General features: G+C 45.5%; 1 protein-coding gene across 1 annotated transcript in view; it reads right to left on the bottom strand.

The window, feature by feature from the left end:
• large2 (LARGE xylosyl- and glucuronyltransferase 2) overlaps positions 1-18,532 on the bottom strand; it is an 89,537-nt gene that overhangs the window by 43,913 nt on the left and 27,092 nt on the right. The window contains exon 2 of the mRNA XM_074657481.1: positions 13,536-13,635. The gene's annotated coding sequence lies outside the window, so the exon portion shown is untranslated. The remainder of the gene's footprint in view (positions 1-13,535; positions 13,636-18,532) is intronic.

The raw sequence follows: 18,532 nt of genomic DNA, 5'->3' as shown, positions 1-18,532 counted from the left end.
AAACATGAGGAGAGTCTTGACTTCACATGTTGGCTTTCCTCACGTCCGTTTCTCTTCTCGTGCACTGATTCGTTAAAGCTGAACAGCCAATCAGAGGGATTTCTCTCACCGACGAGCTCCTCCGCCGCTCCAAACTGTCCGACCGTCGGCTCGGTCTGTCAGGACCTTTAGACCGATGAAAGATGAATCTGACTAGAGTGGAACCGGACCCAAAATGGCCTCCACGTGCACGGCTCGATACCACAATAGGGTGAGAGAGAAAACCAATGGACCATCATGAGGTGGAGCTGCAGCTGAAACTCAGCGGAGGCAGAACGAGCGCCTGCAGGCTACTAAACTACCAGCTGCTCCCCTCCCCCCCACGACTCCAGCTCAGATACCGCGGTCCAATCTGAAGCTGTAAGGTTGCTCAGTCCGCCTCGGTCCGCCCACACTCTCTCTGCCCTGTCCTCCTCTTGGATGACGTCTTTCTTTACACACCGGTCCCAAAAGTCAGAAAAACTTTTCAGGGTTTTCTATGAAGGCAGTTTAAAACATGTTCTTCCTTCTGGCTTCGTTGGTGTTTGTCTCTGCTGGAGGAGGATCATGAAAGGTGGAACAGTCCGTGTCTCTGTTGCAATGAATGTGTGAAATTGGTTGTTTTAGTCCAGACGGCCGTCGATGTCGTCTGCATCTGCTCGTTCCGACGCCACGCCGAAGCTTTGTGATGGAAATACTCAAACCAAAGACGCCGTGTTCTTTTGGCCACAACCTTTCAACACATGGAGAAGTATTTTCTGCGTCTCCACCACGGCTGTGTGTGTCGGCAAGAATCTGTTGATACGATATGTATCACGATGCAGGGGTTACCTGTTATTGCAATTTGGTTATCTAATTTTTGGAAAACTGTCCTAGTATAAAGAACAAACCACCATATGCATAACATCTGAGTAAAACAAGTGAACTTTATTCTGCAATCAGAACAGAGATCTGCATTTGCATCGCTCACAGTCCCTGTAACATCCAACATCACAGCTCTACTCTGAGAGGACACGTACACTGAGAGGACACGTCCACTGAGAGGACACGTCTCTTTGCCAATGAGTTCATCTTTGCATGTTAAATATGAATTAAAAATCAATATCAATAGAGTGTTTTGGAGAATCAGTTCACTATCACAAAACATAACATCGCGATATTTGACTTTTTCTATATTTTCTTACCTGATCTTCTTCTGATCTAGAAGTTTGTTTCTCTTTCAGTTTCATTTTAAATCTGATAAATATGATTGCGTTTAGTTTCATCAGTCGTGGACTGACATGTGAGCAGAGAATCTGAACTGGGTCATTTTCACCTCGGGGAGGAAACTTAAACTCACTGGATCAAATCAGGAATCAGAGCTTCTACACATCAGATCTGTGTCACTCAGGACGGACAAATAGAAGAAATCAAATAACTTTATAGCTGCAAGAGTGAATGTTTGTCTCAGGAGATTCATCCAAACCTACAGATGATGCTTTCATGCAACACACACACACACACACACGCTGCTGTCCTGTTAACCCTGCAGTGTGCAGCCTCTTCCTGTCCCTCGTCTTAATAAGCTGCTCTCTGTGGCGTCACGGCCGTCAGTCGTCAGCATTAACAGGACCAGACAGCAGCGCTGACACGCTCTGCATAGGACGGACGCACACGCACACGCGAACATGCACGCGCATGCACGCATTATATCCTATGAATCTAAAAAAAAACTGATGAATCCATTGGCATCGGTACGAAGGAGGTTAAATAACGCCCCAAACTAAATCTTGTCGAGGAAAAACTGTCATGTCCATCTTCAAAGAGGTCCCTTGACCTCTGACCTCCAGATGTGTGAATGTAAATGGGTTCTATGGGTACCCACGAGTCTCCCCTTTACAGACATGCCCACTTTATGATAATCACATGCAGTTTGGGGCAAGTCATAGTCAAGTCAGCACACTGACACACTGGCAGCTGTTGTTGCCTGTTGGGCTGCAGTTTGCCATGTTATGATTGGAGCATATTGTTTTATACAACTCTGACCTCGGTTGCCGCTGACCTTTCAAAGCGCAACCAATGAGATAACTGGTGCAACTGTTGTTGTTGTCTAAAAACAATGAATGGCGTTCCCTTTGCACATTCTTTGATGACCTGCGCTACGCGTTGCCTCTGTGAGGATCTGTGCTCTACCAACGTGTGCGTGTTCTGGACTTCATCACCAGTGTTCACGTCCACAATCTGCATCTGAGAGCTGGTTGATGCTGCGAGACGTCGTCGGCCTTCTGTTAACGCCATGAGTCACAAGCTGCTATTTCTGTCCAGGACAACATCAATGATGAGGTGACAGAGGCGGTCTGCTGCTTTCAGGCTTCAATCACTAACTGATCTCAGGTCAGCTCAGGACATAAAGCTTTAACCGGTCCTTTGATTCAACATGCTGAATCGGCAGAAACACTCGGACACACTGCAGAAACTAGACCGACAGACGCTCACCGACGATCCCAAACTGTCCGACGACCTTAACACGAACGGATTAGTAGATTTAATCAACAGAACTGTAAACTGAGTTTCTCCTCAAAGAATCACATAAAACACTTTAGAGCTGGTGTTTACCAGAGATGTGCTCAGAAGAGCCTCAGAAATAAACATTCAGCATCAAACAGCATGAAAAACGACTAATTGACAACAGAACCTTTAAGAGGGAGCAGCCCTACAGAAAAAAGACAAGATGTTTTAAACTCAAAGATGTAATCTGACGGGCTCTAGAACGAGGGACTAAAGGATCCTCACTGTTTCTACTCTTTGCATTTCTTAATTTTTTTGTAATTAGTATTTTATTGACATTGTCACATTTTGGTCCACAAATGAAACTTCTATATTAATATAAAATAAAATAATAATAAATAATTTAATAAAAGACATCAGGAAAAACATTTAAAAAATAACATCTACAAAATCCTAATATACAAAAAAATACAAAACAAATATTTAGTTATTATATTAACAACCTATTTAATTGCACTTAATTTATATAATTTGATTCTATTTCATTGTTATTAATAACCTATTTTATTGTATTTAATTAAGATAATTTGCTTCTATTTTATTGTTGTTAATCACTTATTTTATTGTATTTAATTTATATAATTTGATTATGTATTATTGTTATTAATCACTTATTTTATTGGATTTAATTTGCACAATTCTATTCTATTTTCTTGATATTTTTATTAAGCTAGTTTTTAACTTCACACTATTTTACTACTGTTATTATAGCTTTTAATTAAATTTTATTATATTTATATAATTTTATTGTCTTGCGTGCATCGGTCTCAAAGTATCACATTGTTAAATTGTTTTTGTCTCAGCTTATCAGCCATCTGTGAAGCACTTTGAACTGCATTAACCTGGAAGAAAGGTACTATACTAATTAAGTTTGATTGATTGATTGATTGATTGATTTTAGTCTTTGCATTATTACATCTTTCTGAGGTGATGAGCACAAGAAGACCGTTTTCTTCCCTCCAACATTTTACATTTGTGTTCATTTGATTTTAACACCAATTATTCAGCAGCACACAGATCCAGGAAAAGCTGTGAAATTGCATTTCACCCTCGAGCTGCTGATCTCCTGAAAGCCTGTCCCGTCCCGCTGAATCACAGAAGTGCTGAGAGGCGTCGCTTTCAGGAAGCTGCTTCACGATTTGATTTTTTGAGATCTCGGCTCAGATGTCAGACAGCAGGAGAGGGAGAGGGAGAGGGAGAGGGAGAGGGAGAGGGAGAGGGAGAGGGAGAGGGAGAGGCAGAGGGAGAGGCAGAGACAGAGGCAGAGGCAGAAGGAGAGGGAGAGGCAGAGGCAGAGGCAGAGGGAGAGGGAGAGGGAGAGGGAGAGGCAGAGGCAGAGACAGAGGGAGAGGGAGAGGGAGAGGCAGAGGCAGAGGGAGAGGGAGAGGGAGAGGGAGAGGGAGAGGCAGAGGGAGAGGGAGAGGGAGAGGGAGAGGGAGAGGGAGAGGGAGAGGCAGAGGCAGAGGCAGAGGCAGAGGGAGAGGGAGAGGCAGAGGCAGAGGCAGAGGCAGAGGGAGAGGGAGAGGGAGAGGCAGAGGGAGAGGGAGAGGGAGAAGGAGAGGGAGAGGGAGAGGGAGAAGGAGAGGGAGAGGGAGAGGGAGAGGGAGAGGGAGAGGCAGAGGCAGAGGGAGAGGGAGAGGGAGAGGGAGAGGCAGAGGGAGAGGGAGAGGGAGAAGGAGAGGGAGAGGGAGAGGGAGAGGCAGAGGGAGAGGGAGAGGGAGAAGGAGAGGGAGAGGGAGAGGGAGAGGCAGAGGCAGAGGGAGAGGGAGAGGCAGAGGGAGAGGGAGAGGCAGAGGCAGAGGCAGAGGCAGAGGGAGAGGGAGAGGGAGAGGCAGAGGGAGAGGGAGAGGGAGAAGGAGAGGGAGAGGGAGAGGGAGAGGGAGAGGGAGAGGCAGAGGCAGAGGGAGAGGGAGAGGGAGAGGGAGAGGGAGAGGCCCGGAGAGGCCGGAGAGGAGAGCAGGTGGAGGTAAATGATTAAGTATAGTTGTGAGTTCATTTCCTCGGCTTCGTTTCTTCTCGTCCAGCAGCAGAGATCCGTCTCTCTGACAGCAAACGGAGGAGGGTGGGGGGGTGAGATGAGGAGACGGACTCACACACATCCATTAATAAAAGCCTTTCACTGGACCGATCACATGTCGTCTCTCTCAATCTTCGTTCGTCACTTTCCCTCCTTCGTTCCTCCCATCTCATCTCTCCAGCAGTCACAACAGAACGCGGTGGATGGCTTCGGGGGGGAGGGCCTCATCATTTACTCTCTATATGAAGAAGAGGACAGCAAAGCACTATGGGAGGGCGGTGGAGGCGGTGATGTTTGGAGCCGCTGGCAACCTTCAAGTCTTATTTTCAGTGTGGAGCATCGTTTCTATCGGTTATGAGAACATTTTAATTTAGAGCTGAAATCGCGACACAGATTGATAAACGGGGCGAGCAGCCGGCTAATCAACCGTTAACTGAATCAGCTAAATCTGATCATCTGGAAGTGAACAAACACGTCTGTCGGACTAGAACAACTAACGCCCATCAGCCCAACATGATGAGAAACAACTCAAACATCATTAGTTTCCCATCACTGAACAAATCGATTAATCAAACTACACAATTTAGATTCTAAATTGGAAATCGGTTGAAATCATCTTCCGTTCTCAGTCATCAAAAACAAACGCAAGATCAGCAATGATTTTATTTCCGTCGCGTCAGAAGGAAACTACGGCTGGACTCAAGAAATGTAACCGACACATTACATCACAAACACAAGTGACATTTGCATTTTGGAACATGACCCAGCAAACTGAAGCACTCGGGACTCTGCAGGCATGATGGGAAATGTGGGCCGTCCCCGTCGCTACAATACTCAGCTGCACCTCCTGCATGCATGCGGCATTTTACACTGCATGAATTACATCTGTTGATCTTTACCAATCAAGACTCCATCGTCTAACAGCGGCATGTTTAAATCAAAAGTCAAATCGAATGGTGGATTTGGAGAATCGTGACACCTCTAGTTTCCAAGTGGTATTATTGTTGCTGTCACAAAAGACGACCGGATCGCGCTCCATTTTCCTCAGAGCCTATACAACTACAACTACTACACACAATACAGGACACACGCTGTTCTGCGTCTGTCATTTTCCTCTACTGGGGACAGTAAGTGAAGAACTTCCATTCATACTCTTTAGTAACTGTGGATAGCTGCTGACAGCTACTGGGGGGGGGGAGAGTGCTTTCCTCATCCTGTTTTGGTTGAACAATATTTGACGCTAGGGCTGAACTAACCATTATTTTAATTGTCAATTGTTTTCTGGATTAATGGATTAGTTGTTTGGTCTATAAAATGTCAGAAAATGGTGAAAAATGTGGATCAGTGTTTCCTAAAGCCCGCGACGACGTCCTCAAAGGTCTCAAAGATATTCAGTTTATTGTCATAAAGTCAGAAAATATTCACATTTAAGAAGCTGCAATCAGAAATAAATACTCAAATCGATTATCAAAATAGTTGACGATGAATTTAATAGTTGACAACTAATCCATTAATTGTTGCAGCTCTAGTTGACGCTCTTCCTTTGTGCCGTAAACGGAGGCTTCATTTTCCCGGGAGATCAACAGAAAAACATGGTGAAAGCAAGTCATTGTTCTATAGCTGCTACTTTATGCAATCCACATTGACTTCATGATGACAAGTTAAAGCAAAAAACATGTCTATTGCCTCTTTAATGGACACTAGTCTAATAATAGTATGGATTATTGTTTACCTAAGAACTGCCGTGGATGATCCTCAGTGGGTTCAGAATCAGAAATACTTCTTCTGTCCACGAGGAGAGAGTAATCTGGATTCAGACTGCCCACAGGCCAGCGACAGAATAAACCTTTTTATCACATTCAGACTACAGTAAAACTCAAACAGCTTCTCTCCAACCTCACCACAAATCCCAAGAGTTTCTTTTGAAGAGAGAAACTTGTATTTATTGTTTATGAACTCTCCTCCAGTCAGAGAGCAGCAGCCTCACAGCACTACGGTTATAAAAGGTTCTGGCAACGTTCACTATTCACTGGAAGTGTTTGTATTTTACAGTAACAGTTATGTGCCCTTGGAAACCTCCAGGTCAGCAGAGCCCGTAGTCCCCTCATCTCAGGACGTTAGTTGGTGAGAAGAGTTTTCAGAGAAATAGAAAAACTAAATGAAAATTCCCTTACAGCACAACCTTTGATCCAAATGACAGAAACAGGATCATCCCATCAACAAAACTCACACAAGACTGAAACCTGCCGTCACTTTTACAATCATTAATCAGCCGACTGTTGCATCAACACCAAGAACAAAGTGCATTTTCACCTCAATCCACTCGCACGAGATGCAGGAGAGGAGGAGGAGCTCGTCTCCATGGATACCAACAACTTCTCTTTCCTCCATTTCCTCCGTCAACCATGGAAGAAATAACCACTCTCACTTCGTACATGTTGGTGAAGTCCCAGATATGTCAGTCTGTGGTTTCTGGTCTCTGGACAGATGTGATGGACTATCGTAGCTCTGGGTGACCAGACAGTCTGTGGTTTCTGCTCTCTGGACAGATGTGATGGACTATCGTAGCTCTGGGTGACCACAGACAGTCTGTGGTTTCTGCTCTCTGGACAGATGTGATGGACTATCGTAGCTCTGGGTGACCACAGACAGTCTGTGGTTTCTGCTCTCTGGACAGATGTGATGGACTACCGTAGCTCTGGGTGACCAGACAGTCTGTGGTTTCTGCTCTCTGGACAGATGTGATGGACTATCGTAGCTCTGGGTGACCACAGACAGTCTGTGGTCTCTGCTCTCTGGACAGATGTGATGGACTACCGTAGCTCTGGGTGACCACAGACAGTCTGTGGTTTCTGCTCTCTGGACAGATGTGATGGACTACCGTAGCTCTGGGTGACCAGACAGTCTGTGGTTTCTGCTCTCTGGACAGATGTGATGGACTACCGTAGCTCTGGGTGACCACAGACAGTCTGTGGTCTCTGCTCTCTGGACAGATGTGATGGACTACCGTAGCTCTGGGTGACCACAGACACATACTAGATTTATTTATCCTCTTCTGATTGAACAACGTCAGGACGTCAGTGAGGAGAGGAGGACGATCTCAACGCTGAGAGGCTTTCACCACACAGAGACACGCCAATTCCACGTCTATTCGCATTTTTATATGTAATCTCGCCGTGTAAAAGGTTTGCTTTGTGCTTGGTGTGAACGTACCGTTTTCATACACTGACTTTCTGCTGAGATTCTTTTATCAGTAATGTTTGTGATACGAGCAGGAAACTAGGAATGGGTTGTGATTTTAGATTTTTCAAACAGTCGTTAAATTATAAAAAATCTAATAGTTTATGTGACTATTCGTCCCGTATGTTTCCCTTGTATTAGCCGTCGCAGGCGCTGCCTTGTAGGAACGTTACTACCGGTAAAACGTCAAGGCGTTGCAATTGGCTCAATTTCAGCGAGTGTAGACCAGATTTTACTGGTGCATGATCAACTGAGAAGCAACACACAGATTATTGATCTGAAACCACACTATTATTATAAATACTGTGTGTTAATATGTGGTCAGATATTAATACACATGTGGTCGGTCCATAACGTTGGGCTTTATTTCACCTCTGCACCCCTCAGGGCAGAAAACTGTCCCTCTCCTGAGAACACAAACTAATTAAAACACCGAGCCGCCGGACCTCCGGCCTCCCAGCAGCCCAGTCGACCCTATCGCCACATCACGTGACCTCTGATGTTTGTCATCTGTCCAATCAGAGCAGAGGAAGGGGTCAGAGGTCACGGGATTAGGCATGTGGGAGAGCGAGGCATTGTGGGTGAATGCCCTGCGGTCATGTCAGGTCACCTCGGTGTGGAACCCGTGGAGGGGGAGAGTGTGTGGCTGTCACCTTGTAAAAGCTCATTACACGTCTTACAGGTCATCTGCAGCCGCGAGCGGAGAACATCAATCAGTCAGAGGAGACGGCTTTCTGCACACAGCTTCTCTGCAGCGGGGCAACACGGGGAGTTAACCACAGGAGGACCTTCACACACACCACACACACACACACACACACACACACACACACACACACACACACACACACACACACAGACACACACACACAGCATCTCTGCAGCTCTTTAGAGCATTTCAGCCTCTTTTAGCTCCTAGTTTTGTCTTTTTCTAGCTCATTTCCTGTCCGGTTCAGTCTCAGCTGATTTCATCACCCACGCTCTGATAGACTTTAGCTACTCTAGCAGCTCCGACAGACACAGTTAACTGTTCTCTCCAGATCCATACAGTGCAGTCAGACAGTATCGGGGCGCTGCCGTGTGACAGTGATTTATCGCCGTACTCCACAACTTCAATTTAAAAGTGAGGTACTTCTCGTACAAGGTTAAAGAGTAGAACGGTGCAGGACTTTTTATACTCAGTCCAACAACTAAAGGACTTCACTTCAAAATGTCCATAAAGCTGAGATAGGAAGTCTTCAACCACAAGGTGAAATATGACACCTCAAACAGTTATGGCTGCGTTGTTTTGACATGTGACCTCTTGAAGTTGCTAAAGTAATAGTCTCAGATAGGCCGGACCTTTCTCTGCAGCGCTCTGTCAAAAAACACTCTTTAAACCAATCACAGTGGTGTTGGGCGGCGCTGAGCGCGGGCTGACGCCACGGTGACCTTGCAGAAACAGATTAGTGCAGATAGCAGAGGGGGAGGAGAATGTCAGTTACTGACGACATCCTGGGAGTCAGACTACGCTTCCTCAGAAGCAAAGTGTCAGACATTTCCACAGCGCACATCTGGGCTGTTGACCGCAGAGGATGGAACAGCTATGAACACTTATTTTTCTTTTGTGAATTCTTTGCAATGGGAGCGTCGTATATTTACCAGCCTGCACGGTCGCACTGAATGCCGTATGAATGACACAGTAATCCACAAGTCATTTAACGTGCAATAAGAGCGCCTTTGCTTTTGCCGTGTCATTTGTACGCCGTGCAGTCTGTACGGACTGCAATGTAAACAGAAATATGCTACGCTCAGAGCGTCTAGTGACGACGAGTAGAAAGAGAGAAAGAGAGCTGACGGTGGGCGGAGGGGAGGTGGATGGGTCCAACAAACACAGGACTTTCAACCAGGAGACTGGTTGTGGTGTCGAGTTATTTTGAAGTTACACTTGTGACGTTTTTTCCGTACTTCTGTTACGTTGTTTCTGTACGTATTTCTAAACAGAACCCAGCGTCTCAGCTGAAATGAACGCTACGCCGCGTTGCTCTTCTGTGTTCCGCATTTAACAATAAACGAGTATTAGTATAGTATCTATAAAGCTTATTTTTACAGCACTAAAATCAGGATAAATAAAGAAATTTGAAAAAAATAAACACCAGGACAGCCCTAGTTTACATCCCGTCTCCTACCAACAGCTTCATGTCACCATGACTACAGTCTTTCCCTCTCCTTTGTAGAGTGGTTGTTGCCTGATCTCGATAAAAAACCTTTAACATAGAGATGGCAAATCTGAAAACACTCTTATGAATAACATTTGTAACATCAAAGATGTGAGACTTCTTGGTTTGTGGACTACGGGGTTTGAAGCCTCGAGTTTGGCATTTTGGTCGTCACCATCTTGGTTTGTTGCGACCAGAAGTGACACGAGAGGGATGGAGCTAAGTACAACCGAACACTCCCGGAGCTGCGGAGCGTACTCGGGGCACTCGAACGAAAGACGATCTAGAGATTGCATATTTTGACCCTAATAAAGATCACGTTTATTTTTCATTTGCCCGAACACAGAGTTTAGTTTACCCAAGGCAAGCATTAATGTTGAGCCCGGATTCAGATCCTGAAATTAGCAATAGTGCAATATGAAAATACTCCATTATGAATAAATGTTGTGAAAATGGCTCCTGCGAGTATTATACTATTATATAATATGTTATTGAATTATTACTACTGAAGCATTAATGTGGAGGCAGAATGATTTGGGATAGAAGAGACAGTGAACCGACCTAACAAGACTCCACAGATACTAACCTCAGAGCGTCCTGCTGGATGTACTGGTGTATATTACTACAGTAGTGGAGCTGCAGGTTACACAGGAACCACACGTCATCTAGTTTATCAAGTGGAATATTCTTGTTGGAGATGTTTGGTTAAATTGGGATGGAAACGCCTCCAGAAGCCGCCTCCACACACACACACACACACACACACACACACACACACACACACACACACACACACACACACACACACACACACACACACACACACACACACACACACACACACACACACACACACACACACACACACACACACACACACACACACACACACACACACACACACACACACACACACACACACACACAATTCTAGCAGCCGTTTTCATGTGTTGTGATGACACGCCGGCGGTGGATCCTCTCGAGCTGCTCTGACTTCAGAGGCCATTTATTCCCAAACTCTAATAATCTGCTGCAGACGGAGCCGGAGCGAAGGAGTGAAGGAGGCGGATCACACGGCGCTGCCTCTTCTTATCTTATCTGGATCAAAAACAAAACGCCTCGGACTGCTTCTGTTAACACGACGCTCTGACCGAGTGCTTCCCAAACCACTCCGTGCTTCTTGTGCAGTTGTAGCAGCGTGCAGGAGAACGCAGCGCGCTCTGTGTCGAGTCGACGCTGTGGAGATTGTGTTTTGTTGGATGAAGGCTAATCTAAAGCAAAACGCTTTTGTTAAAGGGAGAGTGGAAGACAGTGAAAGGAAAGCAGGAGGAAACAGAACAGAACTCTCCACCTGGTGCAGGTTTAGAAGAGATGTGTTCATACAGGCCCAACGGTCTGTCTGCTGCATCAGAAACAGTCCTGATGAAAGGTGATCCTCTTCATCAGAGGAAGGACAGTTGATTACTAAACCCACCAGCTACTGTAGTCTTCATCCTTGAAGCCTTTTCTCTTATAAAACCAAAAACCTACTGACAGAAAACTTGAGATAAAGCAGAGATCTCATGTATGAGGTGCTAGTCCTCTGGTTCTCATACTGGGGGGTTACAGGGGGACGATAAATCCGTCAGGCCCGGCTGCTATTCCATCTATCGAGGGTTGTAGCGGGCTCAAGTTGTAAAGCTAGAGTGAAGATACTGGTATCATATGAAACTAGAAAACCTGATGAATCCATCGGTACCCACCATGTACTGTATGACATTTTGAACAGATAAAAAATGTGTGATTAATTTACAATTAATTGTGATTAACTATGGACAATAATGAGATTAAGTGTGATTCAATACTGTATCGATTGACAGATAATACACCGATAATATACACTGATCAGCCGTAACATTCAGACCACTGACAGGTGAAGTGAATAACATTGATTATCACGTTACCATGGCACCTGGCAGTGGGGGGGATATATTAGACAGCAAGTGAACATTTTGAACTTTGTGTTGGAAGCAGTAAAAAATGGGCCAGCGTAAGGATGTGAGTGACTTTAACGAGGGCCAGATAGTGCTGTCTAGACGACCGGGTCAGAGCATCTCCAGAACTGCAGCTCTTGTGGGATGTTCCCGGTCTGCAGTGGTCAGGACCTACCAAAAGTGGTCCAAGGAAGCAGAACCGGTGAACCGGCGACAGGATCAGACCCGAGGCTCATTGATGCACGTGTGGAGCGAAGGCTGGCCCGTGTTGTCTGATCCAATAGAAGAGCTACTGGAGCACAAACTGATGAAACAGTTAATGCTGGTTCTAATAGAAAGGTGTCAGAATACACAGTGCATCACAGTTTGTTGCGTACGGAGCTGCGTAGCCGCAGACCGGTCAGGGTGCCCCACGCTGACCCGTGTCCACCGCCAAAAGAGCCTACAATGAGCATCAGAACTGGACCACGCAGCGATGGAAGAAGGTGACCCGGTCTGATGAATCACGTTTTCTTTTACATCATGTGGATGGCAACATGTTGGAGGTGTCGACTCGGCCTCCAGATTCTCCAGATCTCAATCCGATGGATCATCTGTGGGATGTGCTGGACAAACAAGTCCGATCCACGTAGGCCCCACCTCGCAACTTACAGGACTTAAAGGATCTGCTGCTGACGGCTTGGTGCCAGATACCACAGCAGACCTTCAGAGGTCTAGTGGAGTCCAGGCCTCCACGGGTCAGGAGGAGGACCTACTCAATATTAGTCAGGTGGTCATATCTGAAACGGTAGTTTTCTTTTTCTTTCTGCCTGATGTCTGGAACAGCTCAATGTTTTTGTGCACAATCTTGTGTTATATTGAAAATCTATAAATAAAGTGGAGTGAAAGAAGCTTTAATGTGTTCAGTCGTTGAGACCAGAACTGTTTGAATCGTTAACAACATGTTGATAGAGATTCAGAGGTCTGGATGAACCTCTATTTTTTGCAAAAAACACCATATTTAACAAGCATCAATCATATTCTTTAAAGCAGACTTTAATAAAAGCCTCGCAGTATTGATTTTTCCATCATATTCCTTCTTTTCTCCTCTGAATCAGCCTCAAAATGCTTCAAGCACACATTAATAATTTCCACCGCAGCTTCAAAAACTCCTGAAGCAGAAAACGGAGAAAGACCTTGAGAAGAAAAACAACCTTAAATGACTTATAAAGCCAATTAACAGGACGCCATCGTTATCAGATGACCTTTGTGTTGGACCAGGTGTTTCCTAACGAGTTCTCATGTCTCTCAACGAGGAAACAGATAATCAGAAAACCAAAGAGATCACCACCAACAACACGCCTCTCTATCCACCACCAACATGTTCCTGAACACGTTACCCGTTATCGTCTTGATACGACTGATTTAACACTTCACATGCAGTCGATAAAACCTCGTCACACACTCCCACACACACTGAGCAGAAGAGACGGAGTGAGGAGAGAACGAGTGGCGTTTCAAACAAGAAGAAACAGAAACAGAAAAGCAGCATTTGTTCCTCACCAGATTGGCAGATGTAACTCCCAGCGAGGGGGAACCGTGACGGAGAAGCTGCTCAGTCGAAGTCGACGACTCCAACGGGAACCTCCGGAGAAAATCCAGCCTGCAGATGAATAAATAGAAACAGGTATGAGATGACAGCGTGGCGTGACAGGAAGATTACTTGTCAGATAAAAACATATAGAAGATGTCAAATAAAAGAATGTGTCTAGAGAGAGACGGAGAGCTTTCTGTTGAGCTGCACAGAGAAACTGCTGAATATCAAAGCAGAGGATCAAGTGAAGTGTCAGTCAAACAGAGAAAGCTGCCGTCATTAAAGACACATCACAATTCTTAAATCTCGTCTCAGGTGTTGTTGTTGCCGTCATTAGCTCTCATCACCGTGTTTCTGCTTCACCTGTCAATCAAACACGGCAGACTGGGATCGGCATGTTTTCAACTTCCTGTTTCTAATATAGCCGGAGGCGACTGTTCAAAACTGAAACTAAAACTAAAATAAGCAGAAAAGAAATAGTGTGGTGAAGTGAAACTAAATAAAGACGACATCCCGTCAGAGAAACTCAAACTGAACTGAAACTTTGGTGACATTGAAGCACAGAAAGTGATCAGAACTTGACCTTCAGGGAGACGGCGTTATGTCACCAATGCTTCACATCGGACACTAAAGTAGCGCTGAGATGAAACATTAAACATCATGGCCCGTCCTACACAGATCTCATCCATTGATTCTGTAAGTATATGTAGTATGGCAGTACAATTATGACCAAAATGATAATCCCGATTATTTATAGATGTTAGGGACAAAATATTTTGATTGCATTTTCACATTTAAAGGGACTGTTTGTAACTTTGTAAGCGTATAAATGTACCGGGTCGGGACACATGCGCGCTCGCGTGTGGCCGGAGCCTCGTCTCCTCTGCCTGCTCGCCTTCACTCAGACAGCACGCGCGTTCTCGCTCCACCTCTCACGTGCATGCTGCTCAATTCACACTGCAGAAGAGTTAGTTTAGCTCTGAGAATATCTAGTGAATGTAGAGTGGACGTTTGTGCAGAAATAACTGCTGCAGCTCCTCCAGAGAGAAACGTTACCGTCTCCTTCCTGCGCCTGCAGGGAGACACCGGGTGCCGTAATGTTCAGATGTTTTCCAGACTGCCATCTTATACCAAGGACTTCCTTTTAAAGTAAGCTGGACAGTCACTGATTTGTATTGTTATTTGACCACTCTGAAAACTAACTAAACCTAAACTACAATGTGTTATATAAACTAACTAAACCTAAACTACAATGTGTTACTGTATATAAACACAGTCCGAAAGAAAGACAGATCCTGTTTCAGAGCTTCAGAAACATGTTTGCAAATTCACAGATCTGTTACTCAAACTGGATTTCCTGCTTCATCTTCCATCTTCCCTCCTGTATACTGACAAAACAACCTACCACTCTCTGTGTTTTATAACTCGGTGCTATTTCCAGAGCTGCTAACCTTTGGGGCTTTTACAGCAGCATTAGCAGCCACTTCTCAGTCGCAGCATGAGATGATCTACTGTGGCTGATTTACAGATACAGAGGCTGAACGTACCGTGATTCATCTGAGACTCAGACATTAAGAAACACAACAAGCCTGTCATGTACCAGAAGACAGACGGGAACTATGCTAATTAGCTGAACAGACTTATAGTGAACGCTCAGTAGGACGATCAATCAAGTTGTTAATTTAAGCCATGAAATACACCTTATAGGAAGTCTTGATTCCCAGCATGAAACCATATTCTAGTGTGTTAGAAACAGTTCTCCCAGTTTGGTGAGGAAGAACTCAACTGGTCTGCACGGAGCTCTGACCTCTAACCCATCCAACACCTTTAGGATGAACTGGAACGCCGACTGTGAGCCAGAACTGATCACCAACATCGGTAGTTTCCATTCAACTGTCAGGCACATTTTGAAATGGCGCAATGAAGAAACGTGAATTAGACGCGTTTCCATCAACTGGTTTGGAGCGAATAAACTCGGCTACAACGTTATTTGGTCAGTGGTTGGCGCTGTTGGCTACACGTGGCTGTTATCCGCCTTTAAACAGAGTAGAAGAAGAAGTAGAGGTTGCAAACCAGGAACAGAAGAAGTCTCCTCGGTCATCTATCCATCTACGAGAGGAAAATGGAGAGAAGATTTCCGGAATTTGTTTCAATAATCGTCCTTTTATGTCCGCCAGTATTGGCCTGTTTCATGTCTGGAGATGAAGACAATATGAATATATAAATATATAAGTGAGAAGACGCTGACAGCAGAAACAGCTGATTGGTAATGTGAGTTCAATGTTCACTACTTCAGGGTGAAGTCAGCGGAGACGTTTCCACGTCCCGTTTAGCACATCAACTCCTTTTTAGACAAAGAAATAACACCTCAAGCGAGCATAAAAACTTTTGTCCATTTGAGAAAGTTTTATCGAATGTTGCCGTTTCCATAAAGCTTTTCTAAAATATGTTATAAAAAACAACTATTCCTACCTTTCTGCTTAGCGTCCGCGCTACTCCGGCGTTTTCGAGACGCTGCTGACCTTGTTTTAGTTTTAAAACTCCAGGATTGTATTTTAGTCTGGACGGACAGAAACGGAGACCTTTGAAAACGAAGACGCAGACGCCCACGTTGGCTGACTGATTGGGTCTTATCACGGATGTATAAAGAGAACTGGATCCAGCGTTGGAAGTGGGCTCCCATTCATTCCTATGAGAGTGTCTCAGTGGTGCATGAAGCCCAAATGGCTCGACTGCCGAGTGATAAAGTACCCGAATCATCCGGCGATCTTCCTCCTCCACCGGGTCCGTAGAGCAGGAGCAGTAGCGTTCCCTTTAACTCCTCCTCCCAGCCCGCGCTCCAGCCTCGGTCTGGGTCTCATTCACATGAACGGAGGAATGGAAATAACTCTGGATTCAGCTAGTAGTGCGTTTTACAACTTTTAGGACCTAAGGATTTAAGGACTATTAGAGTGTTCATACTGGGGAGTTGATTCACCTAAAATACATGATCCTCTGAGTTACAGACGTCTCTTTCCCAATGGAAGTCTATGGGGTAAAGTCTTTTTGGGCCAAATGGCATCACGTGACGGACACGGATGTTGTAGTAACGCCGTTTGGCCGCTATGAAAGTTGTGATAAACGACCGGCGCTCTTCCTGGAGGCTTGGGTCTTCCCTGATTCACGTGAACCTTTTCCTGAAGAAAACAAACGACATCAACGTCGACCTCCAGCGGTTCATTCCAACATGGATAACGAGTTAGGAGCGTTGCTGACCTCGTTGTCTCTGCTAGCAGCTGTTGAGCAGTTAAATCCTACATGTTATAATGATACTACTGACTACATGCTCAGGAGGAAAGCTGTTATTGGAGTGCTTTGCGTCAGTTCCCGTGTCCAGCGCTGCTTCCTGTTTCATGTGATATGCGTTTTCAGGCGTGGTAGTATGGACGGAGATTCGTTCTGAAACGTCCCTAAAACGCTCGTATTAGTGTGGATGTAGCCTCCAACCCTAACCCCCCCCACCCCTCTCTCATTGCTGAGAGGAGGAGAAGAAGTGTAGTTGAAGCTTTGAACCCCCACTCCCCCACCTCCAACCAAATCCCCCACCTCCAACCAAATCCCTCCCCGAGTCCCTAAACTCATCTAAAAATCTCTCTCATCTCAGCTCCTCCCTCTCACTTCCCCCCAGCAGCGGCAGCAGTAACGGCGGCGGCAGCAGCAGCAGCAGCGGCGTCCTCGGCTTTTTGTGGGCTACGATACTGAGAATTCAACATTTCACAACCTACATTCATCCCGACGTCTAACATGACGCCTGCTGCTGCTGCTTTCACACCAAACATGTAGAGACTGTAACCAACAACGCTGAGATGTAGAATAAATGTTCCTTTTTTCCAGCTGAACTGCAGCGTATGTTCTCAGGAGAGAGAGAAGACAACCTGAACAAACTATGGAGGAAGACTTCACAACACGCTGCCCATTAGATGATCTACAGATAATACACCATGATGTCATCTTGAGTTCCCACCTTAAAGTCTTAGATTGTTCTATAAATCAAGTGCTTCTTGATTGGACTAAATCTACTTTACTTTCTTGTTTCAAGATACTTATTTCTGGACATTTACTGCACTGGAAATGACTTGTTAAAACAGTGACTGGTGTCAATCACCCAGTGCATTCTGGGACACTGAGGACCAGGTTTTATCCTACAAATTTAGACAAAACAGGACTGTGTTTCTAAGAAGTGTCGACCTTTACTCGGTCATGAAATGCAGAGCTTGAGGACAGTGGTCCGTCGGACAGTTTGGGGTTGTCGGTGAGCGTCTGTTGGTCTAGTTTTTGCGGTGTGTCCCGCATCATCGGCTCTAGTCTGCCCCAGTTCATCTTAAACCAATCAGTGCACAAGAAGAGAAACAGAAGTGATCAGTTCACTGGAGAAAGAAGACAATAACTTGTGCAGATCTCCCGTGTCTTTGCTGGCACAAGGACACTTTCCTCGGTCTTTCGTGCACACGTGTACTCTTAGAAAACCCATTGAAGTTTACGTTTGGACTCAGTAACACAGACACATGTCTGATGGATGAATAGATGAGATCAGATAATCACATTTCTCCTTTCAGCCTCACTCTACTGCTGGAATCAGAGTACTGACGCTCATGTTAATGAAGACACAAAGAGGACAAAGAGAGAGAAGTGTCCGTCTCCCTCCCACTGAGTCGGGCTGTGTTAGAGGTGGATGACCGTCCCCCCCCCTCCATCCTTCCCCCAGGTCGTATAGAGCTTTAATGGCTGCTGTTGTCTCAGACTATGAGCCAATCTGGCCGTGCTCCTGCAGCCATCAAAGGGCTGTTAGCACACAAACAGCAGCAGCTCTCCCGTTATCAGCTGCAGTAAAAACCACCCCCCCCTCCTTGATGTGGATGCAGATTAGACTGTCGGCATGCGGGGCGAGGCGTCGTCACAGGCCTCTGGCTCTAGCATCGGGCTCCGG

The sequence above is a fragment of the Sebastes fasciatus genome, chromosome 2 (genome assembly GCF_043250625.1).
Source record: "Sebastes fasciatus isolate fSebFas1 chromosome 2, fSebFas1.pri, whole genome shotgun sequence".
NCBI classification, from domain to species: domain Eukaryota; kingdom Metazoa; phylum Chordata; class Actinopteri; order Perciformes; family Sebastidae; genus Sebastes; species Sebastes fasciatus.
Note: the sequence above shows the minus strand (reverse complement) of the source record. Positions and strands in the feature narration are given on the sequence as shown.